Source organism: Mus pahari, chromosome 17, assembly GCF_900095145.1.
Source record: "Mus pahari chromosome 17, PAHARI_EIJ_v1.1, whole genome shotgun sequence".
Classification (NCBI taxonomy): Eukaryota; Metazoa; Chordata; class Mammalia; order Rodentia; family Muridae; genus Mus; species Mus pahari.
Window position 1 is genome coordinate 13803879 of NC_034606.1, and position 16975 is coordinate 13820853.

Below are 16975 nucleotides of genomic sequence, written 5' to 3' on the forward strand. Positions count from 1 at the left end.
GTGAGTATCATCTTAATAGATTTTCTTGATTTCCTGTCTGTGTGACATAGATATTTGGAGCTCTATTATATAAAACCTGAAGTAAATAAAGAATGAGTATAAAACTATTAGAAATAGATAATATTTATAATTGTTTTTTACACTTATGAGTTTTGATTGCATAACTGTCATAGAAATCTCATTTTATTTAATAAATATTTCTATAAAGAGCCTTAGTTGCTTGGATGGCTATCTTTTATAAATATAAGCATATATGCATGTCCATATTCCTCACTTAAACTCTGAAACTCTAATCCTCTGTTGTATAAAATGAAGAGTGGTTCATTGCAGACATGGTGAAGATATGAGGGCAAAGTCCTGATTACAATTTTAGCACAGACAAAAAGATGGCCCAAAACTGGAAAGACCTTACATATGCCAGAACTGCTGGTGTCTCGGACTTGGATTGACTGTACTTTAAATTGTGTATGACGGAGCTGAGGAAGCCATGCCTCTGTAGTATTCTATCATAGCAGCCCGAACTGACTACAATATACAGTATATATGTTTTCAACATATAATTGGTTCATAAGAAGATTTAACTTAAAAATGATGCTTTAACTGTTTAAATATTTCTTTACTGTATGAAAATGGGAAAGCATGCAATATATTTTTTAATCTGTGTTTGTTTTTAATCTATTTATCTTTATTTTGAATTGACATTATACAGTGCATCCATCCACAGCTTTGACAAAAAATAAAAAAATAAAAATAAAAATAAAAATACTTCAGATGTTATTCTTTGATTGCATCACATGGAAAGAACAAATGGCCCGATATTATAATGAACTGTTTTTCTGTATAAGGTCTGTGATGACACAGATTTACTGACACTTTGTCATTGTTTGCAGTTTCCTGCTAATGGATCTAAGCCATCAATAGCTATCATCACAAGTCTTTCAAGTGCAAACACACACACACACACACACACACACATTTGCTATAAAAGTGAACCAAATTAATTGACAGAGTAGCCATCTGATATAATTGAAAAGTCATATTTTCCACAGTACTATGTATAAAAGCCTTCAGCAACTACCCTAGTATATTTCTACTTTCAAGAACAATGTCTCAAATACTGGCTCTTTTGTGAAGTAGAGCTGATGGTTTTCAGCTCAGTTCTGGCTTCTGGTTTTCAAATGGCCAGTCTAACCCTCGGCATCATCTGGAACTCTGTTGATTACAATAAATATTTTTGATAAATTTCACATCCTCCCCCGTCAGGAACCCCCACCCTCCGTCCCTCAGAGGTGGGGAAAAGACACATATACCAAGGGAGGGTTTGAACAGCTTTCACAGCTTCCTGCCGTAGCTTCATTTATTCTCTTTACAGCTCACCCCAGCTCTCTACAGCAGTTCAGCTTCTCTCCTCTCTGCTTCTCAGCTTTTCTCTAGCATCTCCTCAGCTTCTCTCCTCTATTCTGGGATCACCCAATGTATCCCCTTCCACCCTCTGCACTCATCTCTCATCGGTCATCATCCAATCAGCATTCAGCATGTTCTGTATGCGAGCCATGCACGCAGACAGGGTGGGTGTTGATAGGCCAGTGACTCAAAATCATGCTATATGATGCTATACGGCAGGCAGCGCGTAATCACTCAGGTGCGCATAATCAGATTTTTGGTAATCAAGCAGGGAATCACGGGGCTTGGCAGTGAACCAGGGTGCTGTCTTGGCTCACAAGGCCACAGCCTTGGCCACATCCGCTTCCCACACTCCCCCTAGGCATCAACTTGTGCGATATATTTATATTCAGCAGCAATTGCATATTAAAGCATAGTTTCATGGAGCTGGGTGATACTGAGAACTTAGAGAAACAATAAAAGTGTTTACCAATAATAGTTAGCAAGAAAAGGCTTTATTGGGCTGGTGAGACGGCTCAGTGGGTAAGAGCACCCGACTGCTCTTCTGAAGATCCAGAGTTCAAATCCCAGAAACCACATGGTGGCTCACAACCATCCGTAACAAGATCTGACGCCCTCTTCTGGAGTGTCTGAAGACAGCTACAGTGTACTTACATATAATAAATAAATAAATCTTTAAAAAAAAAAAAAAAAGAAAAGGCTTTATTAAAAGTTAAGTAAATACACAAAATCCATTTAGTGTGATGATGCTTGTCTTTTTGTCTCTATTGGCATTGATTTTTCCACAGAAATAGGAGAAATAAATATTTGTCCTTCAACATGAAACAAATATATAGGCATGTTTTAGTTCAGTAAAAAACAGAGCAATAAACTAGTAAGCTATTCATTCTCAGCCATGAGAATCACAGACAAATTAATCAGAAAAGTGTTAGCTCAGTGGGACTTTTCTGGCTCTAAATCTTGTAAGAAACAATATTCTAGTACTTAATGATCTACCAAATTACAAAGAGGGAATCCAAAAGTAAATTAGTAAAAAAAGAGTTTACATAAGCAACACACAAACATTTATAAATTTAGGACAATAGCATTTTTTAGGCATTAAGAGTAGTATGAGCCTCACCAATGCAAAATCATTTTACACTCTGTCATGGTTTGTATATTCTTGGACCAGGGAGTGGCACCATTTGTAGGTGTGGCCTTGTTGGAATAAGTGTTACCTGGTTAGAGTAGGTTTGTCACTGTGGGTGTGAGCTTAAGACCCTCACCCTAGTTACCTGGAAGTCAGTCTTCCACTAGCAGCCTTTGGATGAAGACATAGAACTCTCAGCTCTGCCTGTGCCATGCCTGTCTGAATACTGCCATGCTCCCATCTTGATGATAATGGACTGAATCTGTGAACGTGTAAGCCAGCCCCAATTAAATTTTGTTTTTATAAGACTTGCCTTGGTCATGGTGTCTGTTCACAGCAGTAAAACCCTAACCAAGACACACTCCAATGACTACAATGAATGTAAAGTGATGACAGGTACTCTAGGTTACAAAGAAAATAGGAACTTGAACATTTCCTGGGAGGGAATAGAGGAAATTATTATCTTTTTGGGTCAATAAAATAGTAATTATCCATGGATAAGCATGAAATTTATGATTAATAATGTGACTCACAGTTATAGAATCCACGTCTTTCAGAATGATTCACATGGGTTTTGAGCAATGTGGATGAAAGTTGTGAATATTCATTACTAAAGAATAAATTACAATATTTCAAAGAGTCCTATGGAAAAAAATGTCATAATCTGATAAACTTTGATAGAGTCACTTAGAGGAACATACATAATCCTTTAAAACACTTTTGTTCACTGTTTTTCAGAAAAGACTAGAAAATGATTATAATAGCCTTCTTTAGGATCCTGTAAACAATTGATACAATATTTGAAATTATTTATCACCATGACTACATTACATAATAACTAGTTAAATGTGTTTTTCCTAAGTTTTTGGTACAGTAAAATCGATAGACAACAAATGACATGTTGTTTCTGTACAATATTTAAACTTACGGTGCTCATACTACATTCTTCTTGGAAGGTGTTTTAGTTCTCCTATATTTTGAATTGAATTTTTTCTGGTTAGATATAAATTTTTTCTAGGTATATTGTGTTCCTTTAAATAAACACATGTGAATTCACTGTGGTGTCACATAGCTAATTTAGATGCATTTGATTCAACTGCAAAAGAAAGAAAATCTTACAAATGGTCACAAACATTCATTATATCAAATATGTTTTTAAATATATTTCACAGTCAGAGGCATAACTGAAAAATACTAGATTCCTACGCAAAGAAAGAAGAAAGTTAGATATAGTGAGAGAAAGAGTGGAGAGAAAGAAACAAATGTGTTATAGACTGATCCAAACAAAGAAAACATACTGTATTGTAAGACTCTGGTGAGCCTTAGTTTTTTTTTGTTTTTTTGTTTGTTTGTTTGTTTGTTTTTTTCTGGGGGGGGGGCTGAGTGAACCACACGGAGCTAAGCATCAATGCAAAGGGCAAGAGGAATTTACTGTTCCAAAGTGTTGGGATCATCCCACACCCGAAGGAGATATGGCAACACCCTCGCAGCCCATTTGGTCAGTCTTTATACAGTTTTTCAGAGCAGCAGCTATTAGGTACAATGTGATTGGCAGAACAGTGTGACTTTTAAGTTTAATGCATCTGTCATTGTAGGTCTCAGGCCTGGTCTAGAGGGAAGATGATTTTTCCCTCTTGGGTTTTCCATTTACCTTCACAATTGTGATAGTAGTTGGTAGGGTAGCTAGAGATCTAGGCTTCCTCTTCCTTAGTGTAGACTAGGTGAGGCCAACCCTTGACCAAATGGGGCCAATCTTTAACTTCTCTGCTGGTGGCTTGTTAAGCTTTTTCTGTTGGATCAGTACAACTACAGTGTCTTTAAGGGTTACCTCCTTGGCCCTATCAACTAGATTGTTTCCTCTAGCTATATGGCTCTCACCCTCCTGGTGGCTGGGACAGTGGATAATGCTCACCTTGGTTGGCCTAAGGAGGGTACTTAGAAGGGCTTTGATTTCAACCTTATTCTTAACTTCTCTTCCATTTGATGTTAAAAGTGTCCTGTGTTGATAAATTGCCTCACGTACATGTGCAGTGGCAAAGGCATACCTGCTGTCAGTGTAGATGTTTATCTTTTTGCCTGCCCCCAGGTCCAGGGCTTTGGTCAGAGCTATTAGCTCTGCCTTCTGTGCTGACATTCCTAGAGGAAGCATTTCAACCCAGATCACCCACCCGCAGCCCATCCACAATGGGGGCCCCCTGCCTTGCTTTGTCCCTCTACCAGGTAGCTGCTGCCATCAGTGAACCAGGGTCACCTTGGCATCAAGGAGCAGCCGATCTGACAGGTCCTTTCACCATGCTTGGTCCTCATCTGCTAGCATTCATGAGCTGGCAGATAGAGATCAGGGTCTGGTAGCAGAGTTAAGGGCCACTGGTGATGTGAAGGTCACCTGATCTGATAATGAGTCATTCCGGTGTTGGTCAGTCATTGATCCAGGGGCTGGTGAACAATGCTCTCCATGGGGAGCTGTCATGCTAATTTAAAACTTAATTTAAAAGCATCTTTAACTAAAACTGCCACCACCACTACTATCCAGGCCACCCAGTGGCAACAGGGTCTAATTTCTTTGACAGATAGGTTGCTTCCAGGGGTCCAGCCACTGAGTGAGCACTCCCTTGGCTATCCCTTTGTTCTCTGCTGCATAAAGGTGGAAAGGTCTGCTGGCACCAGGCAGTCCTAGAGCAGGGCCTTCAAGCAAAGCCTGCTTAATCACATCAAAAGCCTATTGTTCTTTCCCCCAATGGAAAGCAATCCGTTTTTTGTTTTGGTTTTTTGTTGTTGTTGTTTTGTTTTTTTGTTTTGTTTTTTTTTTAAGTCAGAGGCTAGAAGGGGGCAGCCAATTCAGCAAACCCTGGAATGCAAAACCAACAGAACCTGGCCATGCCCAGAAATTCCCATAACTCTTTGGGGCTCTGCAAAGGAGGGATGTGTAAGATGGTCTTTTTTTTTTTTTTTTTTTTTTTTTTTTTTTTTTTTTTTGAATGTTGGAGAGGTAGCGCAGGCCGTCTTTCATCAGGTAGCCCAGATAACTTAATTTTCTCTGGCAGATTTGGGCCTTCTTGGCTGAGGTTCTGTATCCCAATCCTCCCAGCTCCTCCAAGAAGCATTCATTCCCTTCTAGACAGTCCTCCTTGGTCTCAGCCACAACCAAAAGGTCAGCTACATACTGGGCAAAGGTTACTTATGGATTGTACTCATGCTAGATGGCAAGGTTCTGGTGCAGGGCCTTATCAAAGAGGGTGGATGAGTTCTTGAATCCTTGGGGCAGTCTGGTCCATGTGAGTTGCCCTATCACCTTCTGCTCAGGATGCTTCCACTTGAATGCAAAGTAGTGCTGACTTTGGGGAATAAATATCGGGCAAAAGAAGGTATCCCTGAGGTCTAGGACGGTGTACCAAGTCTTAAGAGGTGGCAAGGAGCTTAACTGGGTATATAGGTTATAGGCACAATAGGGTATACGTCGGCAACTCTCTGGTTTATCTCTCATAGGTCCTGTACAGGGTAATAGATAGTCCCAGGTTTCTTAACAGGCAGGAGAGGAATGTTCCAAGTCGATTGGCACTTCTGCACAATCTCTTGTTCTAGGACCCTGGTAATTTGGGGCTTGATTCAGATATTGGCACACAGACAATGGGGAGGCTTGGGATCTGAGTTCCACATAGATGGGGTCTGGATGGTAGCCTTTCTCAGCCCAGGCCTGAAGAAAGGCCTCAAGCCACCAGTCTAGGTACTGGGATACCCCGACTGAGGTCTGGAACAACTTGTACTCATCTTCCAGCCTCTGCGTCAGGACTTGGAGTGGTTCTCCCTAGAGGCCTTTAACTTTCCTCCCAGGAGGAAGTGGATCTGGCCTCCCATTTTGGTGAGTAGCTCCTGGCCAAGCAGGGGGCATATGGACAATCTGGGATTACCATGAAAGAGTGAGATACCTGGCCCGCACCCAGATCAACTGATCTTTGGGTAGTCCATGAATATTTTTTGGTCCCAGTGGCACCTTGTACCCATGATGTTTCTTCAGACATGGGTCCATTTGTTTGGAGTAACACTGAATGTTGTGCCCCAGTGCCTACCAGGAACTGAGTAGGCTTCCCCTCCACCTTTAGAGTTACCCTAGGATTGGGGAGGGATTACAAACTCTGTCCCCTCTAATTGCTTTCTTTGACTAGGGATAACACCTTTTAGATCTGGGGTCTCTTTTCCCAGTCTCAGAGCTTCTCTCCCCGTTTCTTTTTGTTGAGGCATTCCCGGGCCCAATGGCCATACTCCTTACAATAAGTACATTGGTCTTTCTCAAGTGGGGCCTCTGCCTTCTAACCTGCAGCTCCTAGTCTCTTCTGTTTCCTCTGACCACTGTTGCTAGAATTCTCTGTAGGTTCTTGCCTGGATGCTTTTCTCTCCCAAGTTCTTCCTATTCTGCCTCTTTTTGCTTTCTTTCCTCCTTCTCTTATTCATTTTCCATATTATGATGCCTGAGACCTGCACTAACTCTCTCAAAGACTAATCTCATAACCCCTCCAGTCTCTGAAGGTTCTTCATAATGTCTCTTGCAGCCTGATATATGAATGCCATGGTCACAGTGGCCTTGTGCTCTTTGGTACTGGGATCATAGGGTGTATATTGGCAAAATGCCTCCATGAGCTGCTCAAGGAAGGCTGAGGATGACTCATCTGGGCCCTGCTGCACCTCCTTTACCTTGGTCAAATTGGTGGGTTGCTTCACAGTGCCCTTGAGACCTGCCAATAGAACCTGGTGGTAAACCTTTAGGTGCCCAGTCTGGGCTAGTCAAAGGGAATCCACTATCAATGACAATCTGGTCAATTGAGGGTGCCCTTGTATCCAATGGGACATTTTTCCTGGCTTCCTGCATGATTCTCTTCCTCTCTTCAGTTGTGAAAAGTACTCTCATGAGTTGCTGGATATCATCCCAAGTGGGCTAATGCGTAAACAAGACAGTCTCAAAAAGGTTAATCAACCCTTTAGGGTTGTCTGAGAAAGGGAGGTGATAAGCCTCCCAGTTATACAGCTCAGCTAAAGAGAAAGGCCAGTACTGCATGGCCTGCTTTCCAGCCTCATCTATGGGACCATAGGCTCGGAGAGGGAGGCCACTGTCATCTCTGGAGAGGTGGTCCTCTTTCTCCGGGTGCCCATGGTGGGACCTGGATCCCCTCAGGTTGTGGAAGTGAGGTGTAGAGGGCTGATGGGGATGGGACCAATGTGGAGGCATCCAACTGGGGTGTTGGGGGGGGAGCATTAGGGGCAAGGGCAGTGGGGTGTGGAGGAGGAGGGTCTGCTGTCTCTAGATCCTGGAGAACCTCCTTCTGGTCCGACTCTGCAGGGGCACAGACTGTACCTGGACTGCCAGAATCCTGCTAGGAAGGAAACCCCAAATCCAAGAGGGAGAGTCAGTGAATAAGTTCCTCCATACCACAATATAGGTCACCTGATCGAGATGGGTAGCAGATCCATCCCAGAAGACCTTCCGCTGGATGGCCGCTACTACAGAGAGGTCAAAGTCCCCTCTCGAGGCCATCCAACTTTGAAGGTGGGCCATTCTAAGGAACACAAAGTCCAGAGCTTCTTTTTCTTTACCTCCAGTGACAGGATACCTGCCCACCACTGGAGATCATCTCAACGACTCTGGACAATCCGACAAGCACCAGTGGAGTGGAGTTTTGTTGTCGCGTGTCCAAAAAATTTCATCAGTCTGAGTCTAAGAACACACAGAAAGACAATCAAGACAGAGACAAATCACCCCTATCATAGGTGGAAGAATACAGTTAACCAGGTGATGCAGCTGGCTTATGCTGGGGACGGGTCTAATGGAGGGGATTCCCCCCAACTTTCTTCCTCCGGGGACCTGAAGAGTCCTTCAGGCTTCCAGCAGTCATAAAGTTAAGGCATGTCTACCCACCACTATTTTTTGTTTGTTTTTTTGAGACAGGGTTTCTCTGTATAGCTCTGACTGTCCTGGAACTCACTCTGTGGACCAGGCTGGCCTAGAACTCTGAAATCTGCCAGCCTCTGTCTCCTAAGTGCTGGGATTAAAGGCATGTACCACCACTACCTAGCTGCCCATCGCCCCCAAGAAGCTTGCAAGCAAACCAAAAGTTCAGACATGCTTACAGACTCAGACTTAGACAAACAGTGAGACAGACAGGAGAAAACAAACCGCATCACTGGCTCATGACCTCTGATTCACTGCTCCAGTGTGTTCCCACAGGAGGTCAGTTTCCCCTGCCAATGCACCAAATGTAAGACTCTGGAGAGCCTTAGCATCATGGGGGACTCCCTGACTAAGCCACATGGAGCCGGGAATTGATGCAAAAAGCAAGAGGAATTTCTTGCTCCAACATGTTGTGACTCCCCACCCCCACCCGCACCAATATCCCCCTCCCCTGCAGCCCATTTGGTCAGTCTTTATACACTTTTTCAGAGCAGCAGCCATTCGGCAGAATGTGATTGGCAGAACAGTGTGACTTTTAAATTGGTTTTTCTGGGAATGAGGTGGCAGGGTCTGTCCAGTAGAATGTGTTTACATGGTTTAGACCTCCCCCACCCCTTATCCCCCACAGGTGGCTGATGATCTGACTGCCTTGTGGAATGTGTGTATGTGGTCTAGGCCTTCCTCTACCCCCCTGCAAGTGGCCAGTTAGACCTTTCTGCAGAATGTTAATAAGCCTTCCCCTTCCAGAGGGGAGGGGTCCGGTGGAATTTTCCAAAAGGTTCTGAACTGACCTCTTCAGTATCACATAGTGCAAATCAACTAGAGCAGGCCTTTGGAAAAGCTTATAAATAGTGTGTGTCATATTATGAAATACAATTAATTTCATTATTCTGTCTGATTTTATATTTCAAAATAATAGATGTGTACACACATACCTGTACACACACACAGACACACACACAGACACACACACACACACACACACACACACTCAGACATATATAATAATAGTCAACCAAAGCCTGAGTCTGGGCCTGTAGACCATGGGGAATTCCTTATGCTAGAATATCATAGTAGGAGAAAAAGTAGCAGGACAAAGGCAGATATACCTTTGCAGGACAATATAAACAGCAAAGGTCAAGTGCAGGTCTGCTTCTGAAGCTTTGTGAGTTTGCAGGTTGGAATTTACACAGTCCCAAATATAGAAAAAAAAAAAAACATAAAAGAGGGAGAGTTTTCCCAAGTTAGGATGTTATAGGAAAAGGAATATGCTGGTGACATGAATTTTACCTAAGATTAAGGAAAGTTACTATACTTTTCATCTTAATCCAAAAATCCCTGAAACTTAGAAACAAAGTATGCAAATAAATTAGAAAATTATATTTTATAATTGTATGTTGATAAACTGATAAACATTTAGAACTGCTTGAAATGATTTCAAATATCTCATTTGCCTTGAATAAAAACTCTAATCTTAAATGGGCATTTTACTGAATAATTTTCATTGAGAGTTAAAGCACATTGATTATTACTGAATTGCTTTCACTCTTTGAAAGTTAATACTATGTTAATAAAGACAAAAAGTCTATATTTAATTTATTTTCAATTGCTTTTAAACTAGTTTTCATGTACTGATATAATCATAATAGCTTTATTACTAAGTAGGATCTTATATGAATTTTACTTACTTTTTAAAAAGACTATAGTAGTAGTAAAAAGAATGTGACAATACTTGTAAATTAATATCAACTAGGTCCATATAAGATTAAACAGTCATAGAAAGTAAAAGTTGAACAAATAAAATTGTAGTCATTAGCTCCATGGATTGTAGCAAATTTAATGTTTTATGTATGTGTTATTAATCATGTATCACTAGAAAAAATTCATAACTAATCTAAAAGGAATGAGTTATCTTCAACTATATTAGAATGTTTCTTTCATAGGTTGTTCTAAAATATAAACTTTATATGTTAGTCTAGAAGATATAATAAGAGACCATAATGCCCCAGGCCTGCTCCATAATGCAGAGACTTGGCAATACTTGCCCCCAAAATAAAACAATGTTTCAGATTTAAATAGCAACTAATAGTTCTAGTTGTACTTTTCTCCAGCTACTCCAAGCCTCTGCTAGGTCACTGTGCATGCTCCAAAGACACTATAAATTCTGCCCCTCCACAATGTCTACTGTTTTCTCTCTTCCCATTTAGATACAGCCAGAGGTTCTCTTCTCCCCGATAAATTTCTTGTATTGAAAAAGTGTAACATAAAAACAAAAAGACTAGGCCTTTAGGCCCAGGCTTGGAAATGTGATCTTTGTGACTCAACGCTCCAAGGCATGCTAATCATAAAACAGAAAGCAGCATTCCTCCACCCATCCACTTCCTGGGCTCAGGTTGTGTTTGTTAAAACAAAAAAACAAAAAACAAAAAAAAAGAAAAAAAGAAAAGAAAAAAGAAAAGAAAAGAAAAAAAGAAGATGTCACCTTGACTGTTCCTGGAACCCATTATGCAAATGTGCGATTGTTAGAGGCTCGCAGAAACTGTCTTGAGAGGTGGGTCTGACGCTAGGAGGAACAGCTGCTGTTCTGAGGGACTGTGACCACGCTCCTGGGAGCCGGTGGTCCGAGGTCCAGCCGGCGGTGCCATGAAGCCGTACAGCCTCAGTGTCCTTTACAAAGGCGATCCAAAAGCGGTGCTGCTCAAGGCCTCATACGACATGTCTTCCTTTAGTTTCTTCCAGAGGGCCAGTGTTCAGGAATTCATTACCTTTACAAGTCAACTGATTGTGGAACGCTCGGGGAAAGGCAGCAGAGCTTGTATCAAAGAACAAGAGTATCTTTGCCATGTCTATGTCTGGAGTGACAGTCTGGCAGGTGTGGTCATTGCTGACAGTGAATACCCTTCCAGAGTGGCCTTTACCTTGCTGGAGAAGGTATTAGATGAATTCTCCAAGCAGGTCAATAGAATAGACTGGCCAGTAGGATCCCCTGCTACAATCCAGTACACAGCCCTGGATGAGCACCAGAATCGCCGGGAAGCTGATCCCATGAGTAAAGTATAGGCTGAACTGGACGAGACCAAAATCATTCTGCATAACACCATGGAGTCTTTGTTAGAGCGAGGCGAGAAGCTTGATGACCTGGTATCCAAGTCAGAAGTGCTGGGAACACAGTCGAAAGCCTTCTATAAAACTGCCCGGAAACAAAACTCTTGCTGTGCAATCATGTGACGTAGCCCACGGAGGCAGGCCCTGGATCCTCATGTCACATCAGCCCCTGGAGACAAGCAGTGTCTAGAAGAGGATCTGGAGCCAGGCAGACTGGCTGCTTTTATTTTGAAGTTCCCAAGAGGAATGGAGGGATGATTTAAGGGTGGGAACATTGACGTTCGTATGTGTAGTTGTGACTTTGGGAAGGAATTTGAGGTCCTCCAAGATATAATGTTGGGAAAATGAAACCATAAACTCTAAGTGGCTCTTATAGGTGCTGAAGGGTTTATCTCAGCTAACCCTGGAAGGCTCTATGGGAAGGAATCTTTCCTGATCCTTGGTATGACTTAGGATTTTCATTTGTGCATTAATGATATTAACTCTCCATGAATGGGGTGGGGTGGGAGGGTCTGGGGTGATAGGGCTGGGGTGGGCAGAGTTGAACACTCCGTCATTCTACTGCCTTGCACTGTGGGGGCTGGGAGAAGGTCACCATGGCCAGAGAAAGGCAGTGGTCACTGGGTCTCACATGTTTAGCTTGCCTGCCCAGTAGGACTAGCTTCTGGCAGGGACAGGGCCCATCCTAAGTACCTTCACCCAGTGTCACAAAGATGACTTGTGGGAGGTACTTAGAATGGGCTAAGGTGGACAGGCTGTGTAAGTTTTATCAGCTAGCAGAGTGAGTGTGGGCTGCTCTGGTGTTGGGAGGGTCAGCTGGGAGTGTCCATCTTTAGGGAAGAAGCAGACACAGGTGCCTTCAGCTGTCCAGTATGGAGGAGCACTCACCTGGACTTGCAATTGGACTTTGAACATCAAGGTCTAATTAGTGGGTGCTGTCGTCTCTCAAAGCTGGTTTCATTTGTTTCTGTGGGCACAGGAGTGTTTTGGCAACTGCCTGGAGCTTGCATGTTGGGACAAGTCATTCCTGTGGGTATTAGGACAAGTGCCAGCAGCCTGAATATTTCCAGTGCCTACCTGTGGTCTGTCCAGTTCTGGCCTGCAAGCCCCTTCCCAATCAGAGACAGTTCCAGGGTAGAGGATGTTGAGGGGTTGATCTGAACTGGTGCCACTGCCAGCACAACCTACATGGTGAGCCCAGAGTGTGCCAGGTTCCACATCACCTCATGTTCTGCTGTGCACAAACTATATCCGAGAGATCCTGTCTCCCCAAAAGCCCTTGCTGGGTTGCAGGCTTCTGATTTTTGAGCTAGCATTCTCATTCTGATCCCTACCCTGAGCCTGCTGAACTGCCCTCAGAGTGCTCATATGGGGAGGGGGATATCTACTGTGGCTTCCAAAAATCCCCACTAGTTGGTGTACCTGTCTATTCCTCTGGATACTGCTAGCCAAAGGGCTCAGGCTACCCCCTGGAGTGGCCTGCCCATGTAATTTTCCCACTGCCACAGACCTCTTCAACCCAGGACCTCTGAACAGCACAGATCCAGTGTGTTGCTGGCACTTGAAGTGTAATAAATGGCCTGGGGTGCTGTCTCTTGCTGCTCTGGGGGTATAGGGGAAGAGGAGAGGTAGGTGGCAGTAGAAATTTGTGGGGAGAAGGTAACCTTTGCCTACATATGGCTGTCCTACAGGGTCTCCCTTGCCCTGCAGTGGAAGAGTTGCCCTGGGTTTCCCCATTCCTCCATTATATTCTAATGCTAAATCACTTGGCAAGAGTGTATTTTAATAATGCCTAATTTCTCTATGTTCTGTTTGAAGGTTTCTGTCCAAATAAAATTGTCTTTTGAAATTCAAAAAAATAAAAAATAAAAGAAAGAAAGAAAGAAAGAAAGAAAGAAAAAGAAAAAGAAAAAGAAAAAGAAAAAGAAAAAGAAAAGTATTTTTCTTTGTCACTTCCCACTTCCTCGTGACTCTTAACTGGTATTTTTGGTATTTTCCAATAATGCCCTCCCCACCCTCCTTGAGTTGTGGGGTTTTTTTTCCTTTAAATACCCCTTCCCCAACTATTCGGGGTTCTACATTCCTCTACTCCTGCGTGGTGTATGACTGTGGGCCCCAGAGCACTCTTTGTTGAGGATTCTCTGTTCGTCTCTTTTCCCCATTTTTGATTGTTGTTGTTGTTGTTGGCCTTTTTTTTTTTTTTTTTTTTTTTTTTTTTTGAGTTTAACTTTTTTTTTTTTTTATATTTTTTGGTATTAGTCCTTTGTCTGATAGAAGGTTAGTAAAGAACTTCTCCCATTCTGTAGACTTCCAGTTTGTTCTAGTGATGATGTCTTTAGCCTTGTAAAAAAAAAAAAAATTAGTTTCATATGGTCTCATATATTAAATTTTTATTAGGTATTTTCTTATTTACATTTCCCTTTCCTAGTTTGTATACCAAAAACCCCCTCCCTTATCCTCTCCCCCCTCTCCCTGCTCCCCAACCAACCCACTCCCATTCTTGACCCTGGCATTCTCCTATATTGGGGTATAGAACCTTCACAGGACCTAGGGCCTCTCCTCCCATTGATGACCGACTGGGCCATCCTCTGCTACATATGCTACATATCCTTGAGCTAGAGCCACAAGTTCCACCATGTAAAACACATGATTGGTGGTTTAGTTCCAAGGAGCTCTGTGGGTACTGGTTAGTTCACATTGATGTTCCTCCTATGGGGATTCAAACCTCTTCTGCTCCCTGCGTACTTTCTCTAGGTCCTTCATTAGGGATCTTGTGCTCTGTTCAATGGATGATTGTGAGTATCCACTTTCATATTTGCCAGGCACTGGCAGAGCCTGTCAGGAGACAGATATATCAGACTCCTGTCAGCAAGCTCTTGTTGGCATCTGCCATAGTGTCTGGCTTTGATGTTTGTTTATGTGATGGATCCCCAAGTGGGGCAGTCTCTGGATGGTTGCTCCTTCAGTCTGTGCTCTGAACTATGTCTCTGAAACTCCTTCTATGGATATTTTGTTCCCCCTTCTAAGAAGGATTCTGAGCTTCTGGGCTAATATCCAGTTATCAGTGAGTGCATATCATGTGTGTTCTTTTGGGATTGGGTTACCNCACTNAGGATGATACCCTCCAGATCCATCCATTTGTCTAAGAATTTCATAAACTCATTGTTTTTAGTAGCTGAGTAGTACTCCATTTTGTAAATGTGACTCCACATAAAACCAGAGACACTGAAACTTATAGAGGAGAAAGTGGGGAAGAGCCTTGAAGATATGAGCACAGGGGAAAGATTCCTGAACAGAGCACCAATGGCTTGTTATGTAAGATCAAGAATCAACAAATGTAACCTCATAAAATCACAAAGCTTCTGTAAGGCAAAGGACACTGTCAAGACCAACAGTCAACCAACAGATTGGAAAAAGATCTTTACCAATCCTAACTCCAATAGGGGGTTAATATACAATATATGTAAAGAACACAAGAAGTTCGACTTCAGAAAACCAAACAACCCTATTAAAAAATGGGGTACAGAGCTAAACAAAGAATTTTCAACTGAAAAATTGCCGAATGGCTGAGAAGCACCTGAAAGAATGTTCAACATCCTTAATCATCAGGGAAATACAAATCAAAACAAGAGATTCCACCTCACACCAGTCAGAATGGCTAAGATCAAAAACTCAAGTGAAAGCAGATGCTGGCAAGGATGTGGAGAAAGAGAAACACTCCTCCATTGCTGGTGGACTGCAAGCTGGTACAACCACTCTGGAAATCAATTTGGCAGTTCCTCAGAAAATTGGACAAAGTTCTACTGGAAGATCCAGCAATACCTCTCCTGGGCATATACCCAGAAGATATTCCAACTTGTAATAAGGACACATGCTCCACTATGTTTATAGCAGCCTTATTTATAATAGCCAGAAGCTGGAAAGAACCCAGTTGTCCCTCAAAAGAGGAATGGATACAGAAAATGTGGTACCATTTCATATATTAATTCTTGATTTTATCGTCTGACTACTGGTGCTCTGTTCAGGGAATTTATCTCCTGTATCAATGAGTCCAAGGCAGTTGCCCACTTTGTTGTCTATGAAGTTTAGTGTTTCTGAATTTATGTGTTGATCTTTGATGAACTTGGACTTTAGTTTAATGCAGGGTGATAGATTTTGGTCTATTTGCATTCTTTTACATGCAGACATCTAGTTATTTCAGCACCATTTGGTGAAGACACTTTTACTTTTCATTGTATGGTATTGGCTTCTTTGTCAAATATCAAGTGCCTATAGGTGTGTGGGTTTATTTCTGAACCTTCAGTTCAATTCATTTGATCTAAATGTGTTCCTATACCAATAATTTGCAGTTTTTACTACTATCTCTGTGTCTAGGGAGATGATCATGTAATCTTTCATCTTTCAGTTTCTTTATATGGTGGATTATGATGATGTCTTTTTGTATATTTGACTATCATAGTATCCCTGGAATGAAGCCTACTTGATTATTGTGGATGGTGTTTTTGATGTGTTCTTAGATTCTGTTTATGAATATTTTATTCTACCAACAATCCACATCATCAGGCTTGTCACATCAATATGCCATTCCCTGGTCCTCCTTTCTTTTTTTGTCCAGGCTTTATTGCTGTAGAGACAGCATTTCTATGGAAACTCTTTTGAAGTAAAGCATTCAATTCAGGCTTGCTTACAGATTTTAAGAGTTTTAGTCCAACATCATCATTATGGGAAGCATGCCACCATACAGGCATGCACAGGGTTGGAGAAGTAGCAGACATTTCACATCTGGATCTATAAGCAACAGAAGGAGAGCATGATTTGGCTTGGTTTGGGTTTTTGAAACCCTATACCCCTCCCCACATCAGTGACATACTTTCTCCATCCACACCTAGTCTAATGAGACCACACTTTCTAATACCTCTCAGATAGTGTAACATGTAATCAGATTGGGGCTACTTTTCTTCAAACACCACAACTGTTAATTATTGTTTCTTATCTTTTCCTTAAGGGATTTCAAGTTTCTGCAAGAAAAAAGATATAACACTCTTTCTATCTCTACATTCTTGCCTTTGGCATTAGATAGGACATTCCTGACTATAATGGAGATAACATTAAATCTAACTTCTGGGTTTTACACACAGTGCTATAGCAGGAAAATAGGACGCCTCTGCTACAGGGAAAGAGATTTCATTTAACATTACATACATTTAAATACTTGTAGTAAGTCTTTTTGTTTGTTTGTTTGTTTGCCACTAATAACTACACAGGCTGCAATATGAGAGAACAAACATGATCCTCTAGATATTATTAGTATCTTAAAAAGTATATGTTCTTCACTATTCAAAAAACAGTCATAAAAGACCACCCTAATGGTTGGTGTCTTAGTCAGGGTTTCTATT

General features: G+C 41.9%; 1 pseudogene across 1 annotated transcript; it reads left to right on the forward strand.

Annotated features, from left to right (window-relative positions):
* Positions 1-11117: 11117 nt before the first annotated feature.
* On the forward strand, positions 11118-11928 carry LOC110335183 (annotated as a pseudogene). The gene has a single exon (XR_003845474.1). The product of XR_003845474.1 is annotated as a synaptobrevin homolog YKT6 pseudogene (transcript).
* Positions 11929-16975: the final 5047 nt, after the last annotated feature.